We start from the raw sequence: 19,176 nt of genomic DNA, 5'->3' as shown, positions 1-19,176 counted from the left end.
TGTTTTTTGGTGGGGCTGGTGGAGGGTTTGGCAATATTCTGGCAGAAACACAACAGGCGGTAAGATCATTTCAGGGGATACTGTCAGCTTGAATTTCTATTCTCAACAAATTCTAGCTTCTGATGGAACAACCTTTAAACTGTCTCAAATCTTTAAAACAAAATCCTTAATTTTTTAATAAGGATTTTTCTGCCACCTGCTTGATGTTTATAAGGATCTCCTCAGCAAGGAAAGAATTCACATTGTAATGGAAACAATGAAATGGACGGTACAGTTAAACTTGCAAAGCTAAAAAACTAAAGCTAGAGAAATCTATGTTCACTAACTTCTGATGGTTTTAAAGCTCTTACCTGCTGTAGTTACAAGTAGCAACTAGTGGCCCCTCCCCCAATACTTTCATTGAGAATTTGCATAATATTAATGCAACTTTTACACTTTTAGGCCCCAGTTCTGCCAACATGAGGACATCACTTAACATGAAGGCCCACTGCATGTGTTTAACTGAAATCATGTTGGCAGGATCAGGGGCTTATTTGGCATGTGATACACTCGACAACAGTTCCAATTGGAGAGGTTCTTCTTCACTGTCTGTCCTTAGCTGCTGTGCTATTTAACATTATTGGCACTGTCATGTGTGTCACGCCAGAGGTGGTGGCATTTAGATGGTAGGTGAAGTGTCCTCTATATAGACTGCATAGCACAGTCTGGAAGAAAGGCAAAGGTTTTTTCACATTTGCAGAGTGCACCATAATAATGCCAGAGTGGATATGATTTGTGCTGTACCCTTATGGGAAAGTCCTATATAATTTAATTGAGATAAAACCAACAGTAATCTATAAGCATTAAGCAGGATTCTATAGAAATTACTCTAAAACTCACATGATTGAATGAGAATTAATCCTTTCTAGGGCATTTTGACAGCAACCTGCAGAATTTATTACTAAAGAATTATATTCCAGCTCTAGAATTCTGCAGGTCAGCTAAGACATTCTGTAGAAAGATAATCCTTCTCTATTACATTCTGTAGGCCTTTTCCACAAGGGGATAGACACAGTACTTTGGACTATATTTCAAGCAAAATGCCTAGGCAAAATAGGTCTTAAAAAGAGAACAAGAAATTAAATAAAAACATGTTTAATATCTGCTGGCATGCAGCCAACACAGCAGGCTAAGTACCTGTAAAAGCCTTTTATTTTTGTACATTACTCCTGGTGGTTTGTAATATCTTGTACTATATATTACTTTGTGTACATCTCTATCCTAACCTATTGGGCTGTAATGTTTTCTTAGAACAATCTAGATATCAAACACCACTCTGATCCCTGCTGGCCTCCAGCCTTCTAGATACTTAATGATTTCAGGAATAGAGTCTACTTCCTACGTCAGATCAGAATTTCAGACATCATGCCCTTCCGACTTTTATTAGTTGCTTGTTCTCAATCCGAGGGAATGGCTTTTCTTTTTAATTGTTTCTTTGAATATGCACCACTCATTGTTATTCTGCTCTGTACAAAGGGAATTGCCCAATGATAGGATTATTTCCTTTCTTTTTTAGAAGTCCCCATAAATAGCAATCAAAAAGAATAATCTCCTTTAAGATAGTACTTCTAGGTAGAGTTTGTGGGTTTTTTTTTTAAATTACTATAGCAAGTTCTGAATACCTTCTAATAGACATTGTCTGATTTTCTTTGAAATGGGTATTGGAAGGACTAAGCATAGGAAGAATTTGCTTCCCTAAATATCCTGCTGTCTATTTATGTACAGCGTGATTTGTCTATTTAATCCTCTTTTGAGACAAATCTCCTTGGTTTGTCACCATGGGTGAGGGTTTTAATGCAAATCATTTTATGCATAAAGATTTGGTTGCAGGAGTGTCCAAACAGTTTTCACATGCGAAAACCATTTCCATATGCAAACTAAGGAAGAGTGGACTGTTTGCATGTATACTTTTATCATGTGTAAGCAGGCATAAATGGAGTTGAGTTGAAGCCATTTGAAATAAAAATCTTTTTGGTGGAAGTAACTGATTGTTGGGAAAGGAGTTAGGAAAACTTAAAATGAGATTTCAAGGCTAAATTTATGCTTATCTGGTCTGCAACACTATCACATAATACCAGTTACAATGCAACATGCGCTTCCTGAGTGTCCAAGTGACCTGCTGGCCTCTGCTGGGTAAGCACCACAAAAGATGGGCTTCATTCACCACTGCATCCCAATGTAACTCCATTGGCTCTAATGGCATGAACCAGCATAGATCTGAGCAGCACAGTGAGGTAGCAAGGGTCAAGATGTTTATTTTAAGTCTTTTGAAAGCTGGTTTTGAACACCCTGAATGCATAATTAATATAGCCCAGGCAGTATACAAGAAAAAGCCTATATTTAATAATTGCATCTCCTTCTGCAAAAAATCCCTATTCAGAATGCTCAGCTTGCCTGGCCACGCTATGCACCCGGCGTATCTCAGGATATATGGCTCATAACTAAAAGAGGCTACAACAAAAGAGAAATAGAAGATACTGCATTTGCTGATGACTTCTGAATAGTTGATCCCACAACCTTAATCAAGGTTGACCATATTTCCCAAAGTTAAAACAGGACACTGTGTGAGGCTGGCCTGAGCCACTGGGCATCGCCGCTCGACTGAGCTCCCCTGCACTGGGGGCTGGGGCTGACCTTTCAGGGCTGGGGCCTCGTATTGCCACCCCATGCAAAAAACCCCACCATTCCTCTGCACCCCCTCTAGTGGGGCCCACCTCCTCTTTTTTGGCAAAACAAGTGCACTTGTCCCATTTGTTCTTGCCAACTGATGATTAAGATTGGGGGAGGGGTAGCTCAGTGGTTTGAGCATTGGCCTGCTAAACTCAGGGTTGAGAGTTCAATCCTCGAAGGGGCCATTTAGGGATCTGGCACAAAAATTGGGGATTGGTCCTGCTTTGAGCAGGGCGTTGGACTAGATGACCTCCTGAGATCCCTTCCAATCCTGACATTCTATTTCTGCAGAAAAGGACCTAGGGGTTACAGTGGACGAGAAGCTGGATATGAGTCAACAGTGTGCCCTTGTTGCCAAGAAGGCTAATGGCATTTTGGGATGTATATGTAGGGGCATTGCCAGCAGATCGAGGGACGTGATCATTCCCCTCTATTCGACATTGGTGAGGCCTCATCTGGAGTACTGTGTCCAGTTTTGGACCCCACACCACAGGAAGGATGTGGAAAAATTGGAAAGAGTCCAGCGGAGGGCAACAAAAATGATTAGGGGACTGAAACACATGACTTCTGAGGAGAGGCTGAGGGAACTGGGATTGTTTAGTTTGTGGAAGAGAAGAATGAGGGGGTATTTGATAGCTGCTTTCAACTACCTGAAAGGGGGTTCCAAAGAGGATGGATCTAGTCTGCTCTCAGTGGGAGCTGATGACAGAATGAGGAGTAATGGTCTCAAGTTGCAGTGGGGGAGGTTTAGGTTGGATATTAGGAAAAACTTTTTCATTGGGAGGGTGGTGAAACACTGGAATGCGTTACCTAGGGAGGTGGTGGAAACTCCATCCTTAGAAGTTTTTAAGATCAGGCTTGACAAAGCCCTGGCTGGGATGATTTAGTTGGGGATTGGTCCTGTTTTGAGCAGGGGGTTGGACTAGATGATCTCCTGAGGTCCTTTCCAACCCTGATATTCTATGATAAGGCCAAGATTTTGTCACAGATATTTTTAGTGAAAGTCACAGGCAAAAAAGAAAAATTCACAGAAGCCCTGACCTGTCTCTGACTTTTACTAAAAATATCTGTGACAAAATGGGGATCTGTGGCTCCCCTGCAGCTGCAGCAGCTGGGAGCTGTGGGGTGTCCCCGCCGCCTATGGTGGCCAGAAGCTCTGGGGGTTCCCCCCACACAGTGGCTGGGAGCTCCAGGGGCCACCAAAGTTGGCAGGAGTACCCCGCAGCTCCCCACCCCTGCAGGCGGTGGGGGACCCTGCAGCTCCCAACCATGCAGGCTGAAGTCACACAGGTCGCTGGAAGTCACGTATTCCATGACTTCCGCGACTTCCATGACTAAATCGTAGCCTTACTGATGATCAGTTGGCAAAAGCAAAAGGGGCAAGTGCATAGTTTTGCCAAAAAGGTCAGGATGTCTGGGACAGCTTAAAAACCCGGCCAAAATGGGACTTCTGGTCAGCGTAGCCTTAACACATTGCAGTAACACTTTTTCTTCATCAATCAATACACAAAAAGCTTAATTGTGAATCACTTAGCTATATGGTAGGTGTACCAATTCTGACGCAAAAGTAAAGCTAAGTTGTAGTACATATGCTCGACTGCCCCAAGCACTTGTCCAAGCCCACAACTAATGTACAACTCTAGAGTTGGGTGTAAAATGGTTTCCCCCACTTGAAAAGATTTTTTTGAAAAATTTCCCATTCTGCATTGGGACAAAACAAAAACCAAGCAGAACAGGGTCTGGGATACAGCTCTCTCAAAATTCCATCTTGAACCTGAGAATCCTTCTCTGTGAGAGGTGGTTGAAATCTATATTGATTCCTGGAAAAACTTCAGTTTTAACAAACTAGCATTATCCAACAACAACAACAACATTCCTGACCCGCTCAACACACCACAGACCAGGTGCTGTGGTCTTAACTCTGCCTCCCCATTGTGCCCTTCCTCTCAGATCGCTTTACCTGACAACAAGAGATGTGGATGTTGATGTGGTGGTGTTGCTGAGTGGGGCCTTAATGCTGTCTCAGGCCCAGCCCGCTTACGTGGCTAGGTCTCAAGTCCCCGCTGTTCAGTCAGACTGCTGCTCCTTTGTCTGTATTATAACTTCAGTGTGGTTGTATTCCACTAAACCAGACTACACTCTTCATCTCTTCTGTAAAAGCTTGTTTGTTTTTTTAACAGTATAATGAGACCGTTATTTTAAGATGTTAAATTGGTAAGGTGGTAGTAATTGCTCCATGGATTTTTTTTTTTAAATGTGCCCGATTGTGGATGAATCTGGGCGAGCTGCATATGGCAATCCCCACACTAAATGATTATAGTTATTATAATAAGTGTCCCCTAGAGAGCCTTAACAACTGAAGTGAGCAATTACCTCCCTTTAAATTGAATTAAAAATGGTCCACATAAGAAGTCTTAATGTGATCAAGGATTCATTTTGGTAAGAGCCACTAGAATAGTCATGCTTTGCGATGGGCACAGTGATTTATGTATGTTGTTCCCTGTCTTGGGGGTGTGGCTGGGGGGGGGAGTGGGAGCTGAGTTATGGTGGGGCCCTGCATAACCTCAGACACAGCATCTGTGCCTAAAGCAGCACTTGTCTGCAGCATTGAGGGCTACAGAAACAAGAACTTCCCATGTGGAACAACAAAACCTTCCTGTGAGTGGTTTTTTCATTGGACATCTCTGGGGTTGGCGCTATCCCTCAGTAGGACCAGTGCTCAGTTAAATGCTGTTGATGAAACAGGTCAATCACAAGGGTCTGAGTCTTACCTCACTTATCCCAGGCGTAACTCCATTAACACCAGTGGAACTGTGTTGGTGTAAAGTAAGAATCAGGCCACGAGTGTTCCATGAAACACATTCAACCTTTAGGAGCAGGCTTTAAAGATGTAAGGGTACTTGGGGCAAAACGCCGGCTGGATCTGCACGTGAAAACACCCACCAGGGATTATGGCCTTGGTGCGTCCCTTGCATCGGAGCCCGTACGTAGGCGGGGTTCTGGTGGCGCCACCTGGACAGCTTCAGCTGCATGATCGGGGCATAAAGGAGGGTATGAGAAACCACTGGCAAGTCTCTGAAGGGTCTTGTAATGGAGTGTTCAGGCCCTGTTCTTCACCTCTGTCCTTGGAATGACCTGAAGCTGTCTGGCCTCACTGGAGATGGTGGAGATAGCAGTGGAAAGTCTCCTCCTCAAGGTCTGGATAAAGTCGGAGAAGGGAAGTGTGTATGAATTGGTTGAGCTTGACCACATGTCCCTGGTGACCCTCAGCAGAACTGGAAGCAGGCAGTGAAGCATGAGCCTGTAATTAGTTGTCACGCTGTCTGGACTGGCTCACATCGTGAGCCAACCTCAGGGCAGACACCCCAAACTGGTGGTATGTTCTATAATTAGATATCATCAAGCTGATATCACAGTGGTCCAGGAGTTCACGTTTAACAGTTTTACCATGGAATCACAGACTGTGTCTTTAGGCCCTCCAGTTTATCTTATCACCCAGACAGACTGGATTTAGTGGTAAATGGTCACTTATGCCAAAATTCACACCAAAATTAACATCACAGTCAGGTTGCTTCCAGTCCCAAGAGACAAGTCACTTGCCCCAGATCAATTGGTACCATAGATCTTACATCAAAGACAGCACCAGTAGTTGTTTACAGGACTGGCTATCTAGCTATTTATTAACTAGGAAAAAGAAATGAGTTATTTACAAGTTAAAGCAAGAAAATACATAAAAACACACACAAAGGTTTTATATGGTACCTCATAAGTGACTAAGTTGTAGTGATCTGTCAATTCAAAGTGTCTTTCAGGGTGGACCCAAAAGGCAGCCCCTGTGAATCTCTGGCTTCAGTTGGTGGCTCTGGCCCTGTGAGATCGAACAGTGACGAGATGCAAAGTCTTTCTGTGACTTTGTTTTAAATCCTTTATTCAGCTTCCAAGTCCACAGGATGAGCTTCCTTGCATGTAGCATTTCCAAGGTGCGATAGGGCCATTAACCAATCCTTTGTATTGTGATGTTCCTTGGAGGTCCATCTGATTTTTTTTTTGATAGCCCTTTTGGATGGGTGGGGAGGATGATTCCCATTCTATAGCTAGAAATAATGGGATAAAATGGAGAAAGGGACAAATTGGACTATCACCAGCAGTGAGATATATAAGCTTGTTGAACAGACTCTCACAAGAGTTGGTGGAGGAATAATTGGTTGAAATATTTAAAACAAGACTGGAAAAAACACTGGGAAATATATTCTAGAGAACAATGACTGTGGCTGGATAAATGATCTAACAAGTCTCATCCAGCTCTTATTCTGTTGTGCTACAATCTGAGATCCGTTATGCAGGCCAATTCCCATTGAGATCAGTGGGCATTTGCCCAAGTGAAGGCCTCAGGATTTGCCCATAAGGGTCTGTGAAGGATCTAAGAAACTCAGGAGGTCTGAGAACAAGTGCTACGGCAAGGATCTGTCACTAATACAAAGGGTTTTTTTTGTTTTGTTCTAGCTTTAAAGGGAAGTGCTATTTTTAAGAATTTACTGCATGTCATATGAAGCTATCTTGCAGCATGGAGTTGAGTTTAATTGTCAGGTTGGTAAATTACAGCAAAGTTAAGAGTCTTTGCTCCACAGTCCCTTTAGTACTAGTTGTTACACAACTGTATTGCAGAACATTGAAGAAATGCTTCGGAATTGCTACTTTTATGTTCATGTAGCTTAAATGAACCCAAAATTAAAATGATGGGCAAATTGTGGCTTCACATTACTGGTTGTAGCAGTTTTAAATGACAAATGTGTAAGCGAGTTAAATATAATCCACATTTCTTTTTCTTCTGTTCTTTGGAGCCTGGTATTGTCAATGTTCTAAAGACACTGATTTCAGTAGCATTTTACATGGTCGTAAGCTAAAGTACAATAGGCCTAAATCCAAGAGAATGTGATAAGTGAGAATTGTATAATGGGTTGGCTAATGCTATTAAATACCTTTTGAATTTAGTGTTGACAGGTAATTGGTTGGCCATTAAAGTTCTAAGGGGCTGCAGGGTTCCACTGTAGGATGTTTTCTCCACAAATAACCCACCAAATGCATTTAGGTATAAATCAAATCTAACATACCAGAGCCATGATTTATTGCCCTATTTACATCATTTCCCTTTGCCAGCCTACTTCTTAAATTAGTGAAAAATCTTCCTTGGGACAATAACTTACACAGGAATTAGGGAGGAGCCCTTAAAACATTGAAGCTTTCTCCAAATCCACGTCATCCTGCAAATTCAGGGTTAAAGTCTGTGCTTAATTTGTAATGAAAAAGGTGCTCATGCACTTTTTTTTGCTTTCAGAACTGACACGCCAAGCCTAAAGGTGCCCGTGCTCAGCCCTGGCACAAATTAAGCACTGGTTAAAATATATTTATGCCCTTTCTCTGAAAGTAATGAAATGATGATGAAATCATTTGTCATAGTTTGTCTCCCAGAATACTTTTTCACCTTGTGCCCCTGCCCTGCAGCTCACATGTAAGATGGAGGTTATCGCAGAGTGGTTGGCTCTCATAAATTAAGCAGATCAAGTTCCCCTGTGCCAAAACAGATGCTTTGGTTATACAAGATCAGGAAGAACCTGAGAGACAATCCTATTTAGTCAGGAGAAAGGCAGGTACGACTTTTAGCCAGAGAGCTAAAGCCAAGGGCCGGAGAGAGCTGATGGTTGGGGAGCAGTGGAGGGTCTTGTCCGCTGACGTCACCACACTGGAGAGCTGGACCTAGGGGACCAGTGAGAGGGGCTTGAGTGGGTGAGGCATGTTTCCCTGATAAGGCTGATTTGGTGGGAAGTGCTGGGTGCTGTCCTGGCAGAGGGCCAGAAGAGGACTGATGGAGTCCAGCTGTGGCCAAAGGTGCTGGTGTGTGGTACGTGGGGTGTTGAAAGAGGAGATGTCTTGGGACTTCTTGCACTGGGGTGATAATTCCCAACACATAGTCCATTTATTATTTTGGACCATTTGCCTGGTGTTTGCGTAATAAACCAGCCCCAAGCAGGGGGTACTATTGAGTCAAGAGGGCCTGCGATAGATTCCTTGGGTTGCCTGAGAGGAGAAACTCAGGTGTGTGCAACACTGGTTATGCCCTGGCCTGCTGTGACCAGGCACTCTAGTTGGGGCTGCCTTCTGCCCACCGTTCTGGGGAACAGTGGGGCAGGTGGCTTTGGTTTAGTACAGACAAGTTGGAGTTCTGTGGGCGTGTCCACATGGAGCATTAGTCCACACCAGCGGGTGTAAATCCAGGTGCACACTAACATTTTGTGCACCAACTTGCCCACGTGGACCCTGCTTGCTCGCACTAAAAGTTCCCCAGTGCATGCTGGTGTAGTAATGGTTGTGCACTGATGCCGTCCTGTTTCACTGGGGACCCTTCAGCATGCACCAGCAGGGTCCGCAAGGTCCCCTTCGTGCACAAAATGCTGGTGCGCATTAGAATTGACACCCTCTGGGGTGGACTAAAGCTCCATGTAGACAAGCCCTGGGGGATGTTGGTCTGTGGGGAATTGGACTTTGCGCTAAACTAAGATTCTTCAGTCTGCTGACTTCACTTTGTGTCACGTACGAGGAGCTTGGGCACAGTGGAGAATCGAGCTCTACAATGGGGTTACTCTCACCTGTAAGGGTTACCAGGACTAGGCCCTTAGACTGTGAACTCCTTTTGGGTTTGAGTCGGAACCACCTATTCTGTGTCTGCAACGTGCCATGGATTGTATCTTTCTGCATCAACAAATGAATGCACCCGAATACTACACACTTCTGGGAAGCTCATTTTCAGAAAGACTTTGACAAACTGGAGAGAGGTCAGAGAGGAGCGACAGAAATGATCAGTGGGCTGGGAGGATTGACTTACTATGAAGAAAGATCAAACGAGCTCAATATACAGTCATTGCTTAGCCAACCTCTAAGTATAGCCATTTGTTATCTCTGAGAGACGAGCATGACCTTGCCAGTCCACTAAACAGTGGAACTGTAACTAATGGTTAGTTAAAAAAACCCCAGCAAAACCTGGTCACAAAAGCAACTCTGAAAATGCCTTCAGCAAAATGGTTAGACTTTGGTTGCCCTGCTCCTAGCTCTAGCACTGTCAGCTCTTTATATCCTGCATCTCACAATAAACTTCAGCTCCTGGGGTCAGGTCATTATGTGAGACTCTCAGCTCATCATTTAAAAATAGATCTATATAGATCTAGCCTTCACGGTTGCAGAGGAAAGCTGTCAAAGGTGACCCAACTGCACCCTAAGGCTAAAAACCCAATAAGCAAAATCCCCATTTTTTTTAAAAATTCTGATTTATGAACTCTGGGAGTTGGCAATATTGAAGCCCCCTCTAGCCTCACTATTAGGGTTGCATCTGCATACCAGAAGAGTGCAGGGTGTGAGGTCTCAGGGGCAGTGCCTGGGACAGCTGGGATCCAGACTCTTTCGATGGTAACTACCTGATAAGTGGAGAGTCAAGCCATGCTGGAAACTCCGTTCCAGGCGGAGCTCGTTTCATCAGCGGAGTGAAACTGAATGCAGGCTGCCTGAACAAGTAGAATGTGGTTAAACCCTGTGCATTACTCTGTCCATGAGTAGATGAGTTACTGACAGCCTAGGTCCCTTTTCCTGCTGTCCTTCCAGGGAATGTGAGCCCTCTGGGTGCAGTTCCACTGGTCACGATACAGAGCTTATCCACCAAGGTCTCCTTGCTCTTCATAAAAGTTCCTTAGTTCGAATCAGATATTGTTAAGGGCGCTATAAAATATTGCACCAAGATGCCATTTGCCATGCACAATAACACACTTTATTGGTCCTTCATAGATTCATAGATATATAGGTCAGAAGGAACCATTATGATCATCTAGTCTGACCTCCTGCATGACGCAGGCCACAGAATTTCACCCACCCACTCCTGTGAAAAACCTCTCACCTTTGTCTGAGCTATTGAAGTCCTCAAAACCCACAAACTGTGCAACATGTTCTCGAGTGCTATCTCCTGGCACCTTATCTGCTAGCTGCATACATAACATGTACAGACATCTCTTGTAATGTCTTGTCCTATAATGGCAACTGAATAACTTCGGTTAACTGTATGGTTTTTGGATACGCTAAGCTGTAGGGTGGTTCTTGTACTTCTGTCAAGTGCCTTGGAGCTACTCTTTGTATAGATTTCCCTGCTCCCCCCCATCTCTTGTTTTGGTCATTTGGTGCTGGCTGTACTCATGCTTGTTATGCTATCTGGAGTTCCTAGAGGTCTCTACCTCTGTCGTAGAAGAATCTGGCTTCCTGCCACCACTGTTTAATTTGTTCTGTCATCTCTGCCACTACTTCTGGCTTCAAAAGTCTATTTGCTGCAGACAGTCAGCTGTGGTGAGGCAAGAAGTGCTGTGATGTGCCATGAGGCTGCTGCCTGTGCCCTCTGTGGCTGAGACTGTTGCCTCAGTCCAGCGTTGCTGTCCAGGGGTTTTTATTGTCCTGGTCTGCCTTAACAGTTTCCTTGACAGCTGTATCCGCTTTGTCATTCAGTTGAGAGAGCATCCTATGTTCAAATTCTGACGTTCCAAGCTGCAAATTTCTGGCTGCAAACTGAGGCCCATATCTGCCTCTGTTTTCACTAACAAGGTCAGCTCCCAGACTGCTGTGCTGGGCATCACAAAATGGGGAAGAGATGGCCAGCCCTCTGTGGAGATAGAGGTGGTTAGGGACTGTTTAGAAAAGCTGGACGTGCACAAGTCCATGGGGCCGGACGAGTTGCATCCGAGAGTGCTGAAGGAATTGGCGGCTGTGATTGCAGAGCCATTGGCCATTATCTTTGAAAACTCGTGGCGAACCGGGGAAGTCCCGGATGACTGGAAAAAGGCTAATGTAGTGCCAATCTTTAAAAAAGGGAAGAAGGAGAATCCTGGGAACTACAGGCCAGTCAGCCTCACCTCAGTCCCTGGAAAAATCATGGAGCAGGTCCTCAAAGAATCAATCCTGAAGCACTTGCATGAGAGGAAAGTGATCAGGAACAGCCAGCATGGATTCACCAAGGGAAGGTCATGCCTGACTAATCTAATCGCCTTTTATGATGAGATTACTGGTTCTGTGGATGAGGGGAAAGCAGTGGATGTATTGTTTCCTGACTTTAGCAAAGCTTTTGACACGGTCTCCCACAGTATTCTTGTCAGCAAGTTAAGGAAGTATGGGCTGGATGAATGCACTATAAGGTGGGTAGAAAGCTGGCTAGATTGTCGGGCTCAACGGGTAGTGATCAATGGCTCCATGTCTAGTTGGCAGCCGGTATCAAGTGGAGTGCCCCAAGGGTCGGTCCTGGGGCCGGTTTTGTTCAATATCTTCATAAATGATCTGGAGGATGGTGTGGATTGCACTCTCAGCAAATTTGCGGATGATACTAAACTGGGAGGAGTGGTAGATACGCTGGAGGGGCGGGATAGGATACAGAAGGACCTAGACAAATTGGAGGATTGGGCCAAAAGAAATCTGATGAGGTTCAATAAGGATAAGTGCAGAGTCCTGCACTTAGGACGGAAGAATCCAATGCACCGCTACAGACTAGGGACCGAATGGCTAGGCAGCAGTTCTGCGGAAAAGGACCTCGGGGTGACAGTGGACGAGAAGCTGGATATGAGTCAGCAGTGTGCCCTTGTTGCCAAGAAGGCCAATGGCATTTTGGGATGTATAAGTAGGGGCATAGCGAGCAGATCGAGGGATGTGATCATTCCCCTCTATTCGACATTGGTGAGGCCTCATCTGGAGTACTGTGTCCAGTTTTGGGCCGCACACTACAAGAAGGATGTGGATAAATTGGAGAGAGTCCAGCGAAGGGCAACAAAAATGATTAGGGGTCTAGAACACATGACTTATGAGGAGAGGCTGAGGGAGCTTTGATTGTTTAGCCTGCAGAAGAGAAGAATGAGTGGGGATTTGATAGCTGCTTTCAACTACCTGAAAGGGGGTTCCAAAGAGGATGGCTCTAGACTGTTCTCAATGGTAGCAGATGACAGAGTGAGGAGTAATGGTCTCAAGTTGCAGTGGGGGAGGTTTAGATTGGATATTAGGAATAACTTTTTCACTAAGAGGGTGGTGAAACACTGGAATGCGTTACCTAGGGAGGTGGTAGAATCTCCTTCCTTAGAGGTTTTTAAGGTCAGGCTTGACAAAGCCCTGGCTGGGATGATTTAACTGGGAATTGGTCCTGCTTCGAGCAGGGGGTTGGACTAGATGACCTTCTGGGGTCCCTTCCAACCCTGATATTCTATGATTCTATGATCTGTATTAAGTCTTAGGAGTTCCATTCTGGGCCAGCTGACTGTTGCCACATTCAGTAACAGGCTGCTGCTGTTGTATGTAAGTAATCTATTTCCCAATAATCTGAATCGTAATGGCTCCTCACGAGGGATACTTGTTTTCCTTATACACATCAGTCCATATCTACCATACTCCACAGTTGATCAGGTATTTTATGCATCATGAGTTGTTCCATTTGTTGTTTTGCTAGGAATTCATTGCAGATGCTGTGCTGTACTGTCCTATGAAGTCCTTCACCTCCTTGCTCATGTCTGGCTAATACAGGACATCTCTGGACTTTTCACAGCCATGATTCAGCAACAATATGGCTCAGGTTCATGTGGGCTAGCCCGGCAGGATACATGTCTCTAGCTATTCTGACCCTACGGCCTTTCAGAGAACAACTAATAGTACTATCAGTTCTTCTCTGCTCCCAAACATTCATGAATACGAAGTGGCTCCTCTTTGTTCCAGTCTGGCCATCCTGATCCAACCGCTGTTCTAAGTACTTGGTGTTCTGTCTTTTGGGTACATCTCTGTATCTGCAGTAGCTGCCTATATCACACCAAGGAGTTCTACTTGGCTGATGTGTCCAGGTTCCTGATGCCTGCAAAAGATCTCTCTCCTGTGGCAACTCTGCTTTGGACAAAAAACCTGCGATGAACATCAGAGCCCCTCTTTGGACAAAAAGAAAAGAAGGACTTGTGGCACCTTAGAGACTAACAAATTTATTTGAGCATAAGCTTTCGTGAGCTACAGCTCACTTCATTTATGGTCAAATAAATTTGTTAGTCTCTAAGGTGCCACAAGTACTCCTTTTCTTTTTGCGAATACAGACTAACACGGCTGCTACTCTGAATCCTCTGTGGACAGTACACCCAGATAATAACTGAGTTTTCACTCAGTCTTGGAAGGTGTTTGGGAGCTGATTACAGTGGCTTTTTGAAATTTGAGTCCAAAGGTTTGCGGTCTCTGTCCACAGGCAGGTTGCAGGAAATACCAGGCAAATTTGGTGCATTCAAAACAAAATGGCTAGTCCTTGCTCCGCTAGTTGAGTGTACTGGAGACAAGCTGTGCAGGCTCAGCATTCTGTAATCATGATCCCAACCTGCATCCACCAGCATCACATCATAAGGAACCTGTAACCATTCAGCCTAGTATTTTAGGACCGGATGGATTTTTGGATCTGTTTGAAAGTCTCTTGCTTCTGAGATTCTCAACACCATCCAACATCTTACTTGAAAACTTCCAGAGAAGTTCCCTGATCTGGGAGAGGCGTGAAAGGAACTAGCACTTTACTGACGCATAAACCTCTTTTGCAAAATTGCTACTTTGCATTGGGGGATCCAGTGGACAGAGTGTACTTAGATTTTCAAAAAGACTTTGACAAGGTCCCTCACCAAAGGCTGTTTAAGCAAAGTAAGCAGTCATGGGGTAAGAGGGAAGGTCCTCTCATGGATTGGTAACTGGTTAAAAGACAGGAAACAAAGGGTAGGAATAAATGGTCCATTTTTCAGAATGGAGAGAGGTAAATAGTGGGGTCTCCCATAGGTCTGTACTGGAACAAGTGCTGTTCAACATATTCTAAATGATCTAGAGAAAGGGGCTGAACAGTGAGGTGGCAAAATTTGCAGATGATACAAAACTACTCAAGACAGGTAGGTCTCAGGCAGACTGCGAAGAGCTACAAAGGGATCTCACAAAACTGGGTGATTGGGCAACAAAATGGCAGATGAAATTCAATGTTGATAAATGCAAAGTAATGCACACTGGAAAACATCATCCCAACTATACATATAAAATGATGAGTCTAAATGAGCTGTTACCACTCGAGAGATCTTGGAGTCATTAGGGATGTTTCTCTGGAAACATCCACTCAATGTGCTGTGGCAGTCAAAAAAGTGAACAGAACGTTGGGCATCATTAAAAAAGGGATAGATAATAAGACAGAAAATGTCATGTTGCCTCTCTATAAATCCATGGTATGCCCATATCTTGAATACTGCATGCAAATTTGGTTGCCCCATCTCAAAAAAGATCTATTGGAAAAGATTCAGAAAAGGGCAACAAAAATGATGAGGGGTATGGAATGGCTGCTGTATGATGAGAGACTAATAAGACTGGGACTTTTCAGCTTGGAAAAGAGATGACTAACGAGGGATATGATAGAGGTCTGTAAAATCATGACTGGTGTAGAGAAAGTAAATAAGGAAGCGTTATTTACTCCTCATAACACATGAACTAGGGGTCACCAAGTGAAATTAATAGGTAGCGGGTTTAAAACAAACAAAAGGAAGTATTTCTTCACACAACGCACACTCAACCTGTGGAACTCCTTGCCAGAGGATGTTGTGAAGGCCAAGACCATAACAGGGTTCAAAAAAGAACTAGATAAATTCATGGAGGATAGGTCCATCAATAGCTGTTAGCCAGGATGGTGTCCCTAGCCTCTGTTTGCCAGAATCTGGGAATGGGCAACAGGAGATGGATCACTTGATGATTATCTGTTCTGTTCATTCCCTGTGGGGTACCTGGCATTGGCCACTGTCGGAAGACAGGATACTGGGCTTGTCATAAATATAAAGGGAAGGGTAAACCCCTTAGAAATCCCTCCTGGCCAGGGGAAAGCTCCTCTCACCTGTAAAGGGTTAAGAAGCTAAAGGTAACCTCGCTGGCACCTGACCAAAATGACCAATGAGGAGACAAGATACTTTCAAAAGCTGGGAGGAGGGAGAGAAACAAAGGGTCTATGTGTCTGTCTATATTCTGTCTTTGTCGGGGATAGACCAGGAATGGAGTCTTAGAACTTTTAGTAAGTAATCTAGCTAGGTACGTGTTAGATTATGATTTCTTTAAATGGCTGAGAAAAGAACTGTGCTGAATAGAATAACTATTTCTGTCTGTGTATCTTTTTTGTAACTTAAGGTTTTGCCTAGAGGGGTTCTCTATGTTTTTGAATCTAATTACCCTGTAAGGTATCTACCATCCTGATTTTACAGGGGGGATTTCTTTATTTCTATTTACTACTATTTTTATTAAAAGTCTTCTTGTAAGAAAACTGAATGCTTTTTCATTGTTCTCAGATCCAAGGGTTTGGGTCTGTGGTCACCTATGCAAATTGGTGAGGCTTTTTATCCAACATTTCCCAGGAAAGTGGGGGTGCAAGTGTTGGGAGGATTGTTCGTTGTTCTTAAGATCCAAGGGTCTGGGTCTGTAGTCACCTAGGCAAATTGGTGAGGCTTTTTATCAAACCTTGTCCAGGAAGTGGGGTGCAAGGTTTTGGGAAGTATTTTGGGGGGAAAGATGTGTCCAAACAGCTCTTCCCCAGTAACCAGTATTAGTTTGGTGGTAGCGGCCAATCCAAGGATGACAGGTGGAATATTTTGTACCTTGGGGAAGTTTTGACCTAAGCTGGTAAAGATAAGCTTAGGAGGTTTTTCATGCAGGTCCCCACATCTGTACCCTAGAGTTCAGAGTGGGGGAGGAACCTTGACAGGGCTAGATGGACCTTTGGTCTGACCCAGTATGGCCACTCTTATGTGCTTCCAGTTGTGTATTTTTTACCTTGGGATTGATTTTCCAAATGATATTCTCCAGGAAGGCTTCCAAAGCCTTTAAAACCTCTCCATATTGGAATATTTTCTTTTCAGCAGCATTGGTGGAGCTGTTTACTGCATTGCCTAGCATTACATCATTTGCCGCTTGCAAAAGGCCCAATTTAATTAGCTAACTATTTATGTATATTCAGCAGGATACTACTATTGAAGGAGAGGGCGTTCCTGACAAAGGCAAATTGCCTGGCTCTACCATCCTACTTTAAACATTCCCATCCATTTTTGCTTTTCTTTTTGACTGTTTCTGTTCCTCCTCCTTTGACACCTGACTAAATATTGCCCTTCAGTGGTCTTCCCGTATCCTTGCTTTGCTTACACAGTGGAACAGCATTGGTTCTGAGGTCAGGAGGCTCTGTGAAAGAGAAGAGGGGCTAAGATTTGTCAGCACAATGACAGTGAAAGATTGTTTGTTTTGTTTTGCTTAGGATGAGGTGAAGGAAAAAATCCTAAATCCTTGTTAGGAATGTTAATGACAATGTAGGATTCAGGCCTGTATCTTTGCCTGAGATAGAATTTTGGGTTTTGTTTGCCCATTTGATTGTTGATACATATTAGTTAAAAAATATAAGTGTGTGACCAAAAGGATCCTCACTAATATGTGTAAACAAAGGATAAAGACATTGTGTATGTTGCTTCTACCTAGACAAATGGGTTTGTTATAATGGGAACAGATAAGAACAGTTAGTGTTATTGGGCATGGTGGGAGTATGAGCACACACTTGAAGACTGCCTCCACTCCTATCTCAAGGCAAGGTCAAGCAACCGATCGAGAGGGGCAAAGTGGGAATTGGAGGGAAGGTATAAAACACTAAAAGGCCAAAGTAATGCCCGTCCCTGAGCATAACTCTCACTCCTTACCCCCCCCAGGGGATACAGAAGAGGTGGGACAAAAGACCCCAGACTCATGACCCTCCAAAATGGCAAATGATCATAAATTGTAAGGGGTGGGACTGTGGTCATGCATTTTGGGTATAATTGTGCCTGCTAAGGAGGGGGGAATGGGACACTGGGAAACAAGGCTCTGCAGCGTCAGTTATGGACATGCTAGCTGGAAGCTAACCCCAATAAACATTGCATTGCTTGCACCTCAGACTTCTGGTCTTCTGGTTTCTGTCTGCGTGACAAGAACCAGGGGAGGGGTGAAGGGAAAGCCCTCTAACAACCCTTCAGATATATTGCAGAAGTTTCAAATAGGGAAAACTAGGCAGCCTAAAAATTGTTGGCTAAACCTAGATTCTTGCTCACTTTGGTTGTATAAATGCACCAGACCCTTCCAAAGTCCAGCTCTGTTAGGACCGTATTTATGAGGGTGTGTCTTGTTCAGCACAGTGAATTAGAAGAGGAAAACAAAACTTGTTACACTGTATAGGCTAGAATTCCTCAGAGGAATTCTAAGCTGTTCAGAAACCTTGCAACATCGGATCATCCATATGATGATGTACCACAATTGTGCCAGCATGAAAACTCTCTGGATTAGGTGGATCTCTTCCAAATGACTTTGGGGTATATTACAGAATTCTACACTTCCCATGTGAAAGTTTCTAGGTCTTTCTGTTGCATCTGCAGACTTAATTTGATACATAGTTTGCCATACTGAGTCTGTTTTAAGACAAATATGAGTTCCTTTGTTTCTAATTTTGATTTGGGGGCATTAATATCAATGAAAAAATTAAATAGTGCTTAAAGAGAGCTATGCACCTCTTACAGGAAATATGGTTTGGTCAACTCTGCAGCATGCTGTTCCAAATAAATGCTGTGCAGACGTGCATTTGGCTCCCACCTGCTTGCATCACACAGAGTGTTGAGTCTTCTGGGGGTTCCTAGGAATATCATCAGTCTCTAGGGAGAAAGGCAGAGGATTTGGGGGAGAGGGAGCTAGTAGCAATAGGCGAGTCATTGGAGATGACTAATTGCTGGGGACAAGTCATGCAAATATGTCCTTAAGATGGACATCACAATGCCATTTGCTTTGTATAATGCATTGCTAGATTCTTTACAGGTAGGGGTAAATGTAAGGGAGATCTTTGGTAGTGTCTGAAAATATTTCAGAAGGTCCAGTTACAACCGGAGTCCTCCCCTTCCACCCCAGATAGCGGCTTCAGTAGCCCAAGGTGCAAAAAGATCTTATTGCATGCTGGAGACTTCCTTTTCCATGCATTGCTGGTAAATATAATGGCTGCCTTCCCACAATGTCTTTCATGTTCAGGAAGCTTGGAAAAAGTCAAACATTTCAAGGTTAGATGTGTGAGGTTTAATGATTAATCATTCTGTCTTTTAAGACCTTTGCCATCCATGACTCAGTAAAGAGCTAATTAACCTGAGCCTTCAGCTTTGGAAGCAGTGCCTGACCCAGATAATGACTCCCCAGGAGTCCAGCTTCAGTGAGGCAGCACGTAACTCCATGCATTGTCAGTTCCCACTCTCTCTCAGCTGGGGAGCACAGTGGAAGGTCACAGTATCTCTGGTAATAGCAGCTGTAGCCGTACCAACAAGGGGTCCAATTAAGCTATATGGGAGAATGCTCTGCTAATGTAACTCCACTGACTTCAGTGAA

The sequence above is a fragment of the Lepidochelys kempii genome, chromosome 6, assembly GCF_965140285.1.
Source record: "Lepidochelys kempii isolate rLepKem1 chromosome 6, rLepKem1.hap1, whole genome shotgun sequence".
In the NCBI taxonomy this organism is placed as follows: domain Eukaryota; kingdom Metazoa; phylum Chordata; order Testudines; family Cheloniidae; genus Lepidochelys; species Lepidochelys kempii.
Note: the sequence above shows the minus strand (reverse complement) of the source record.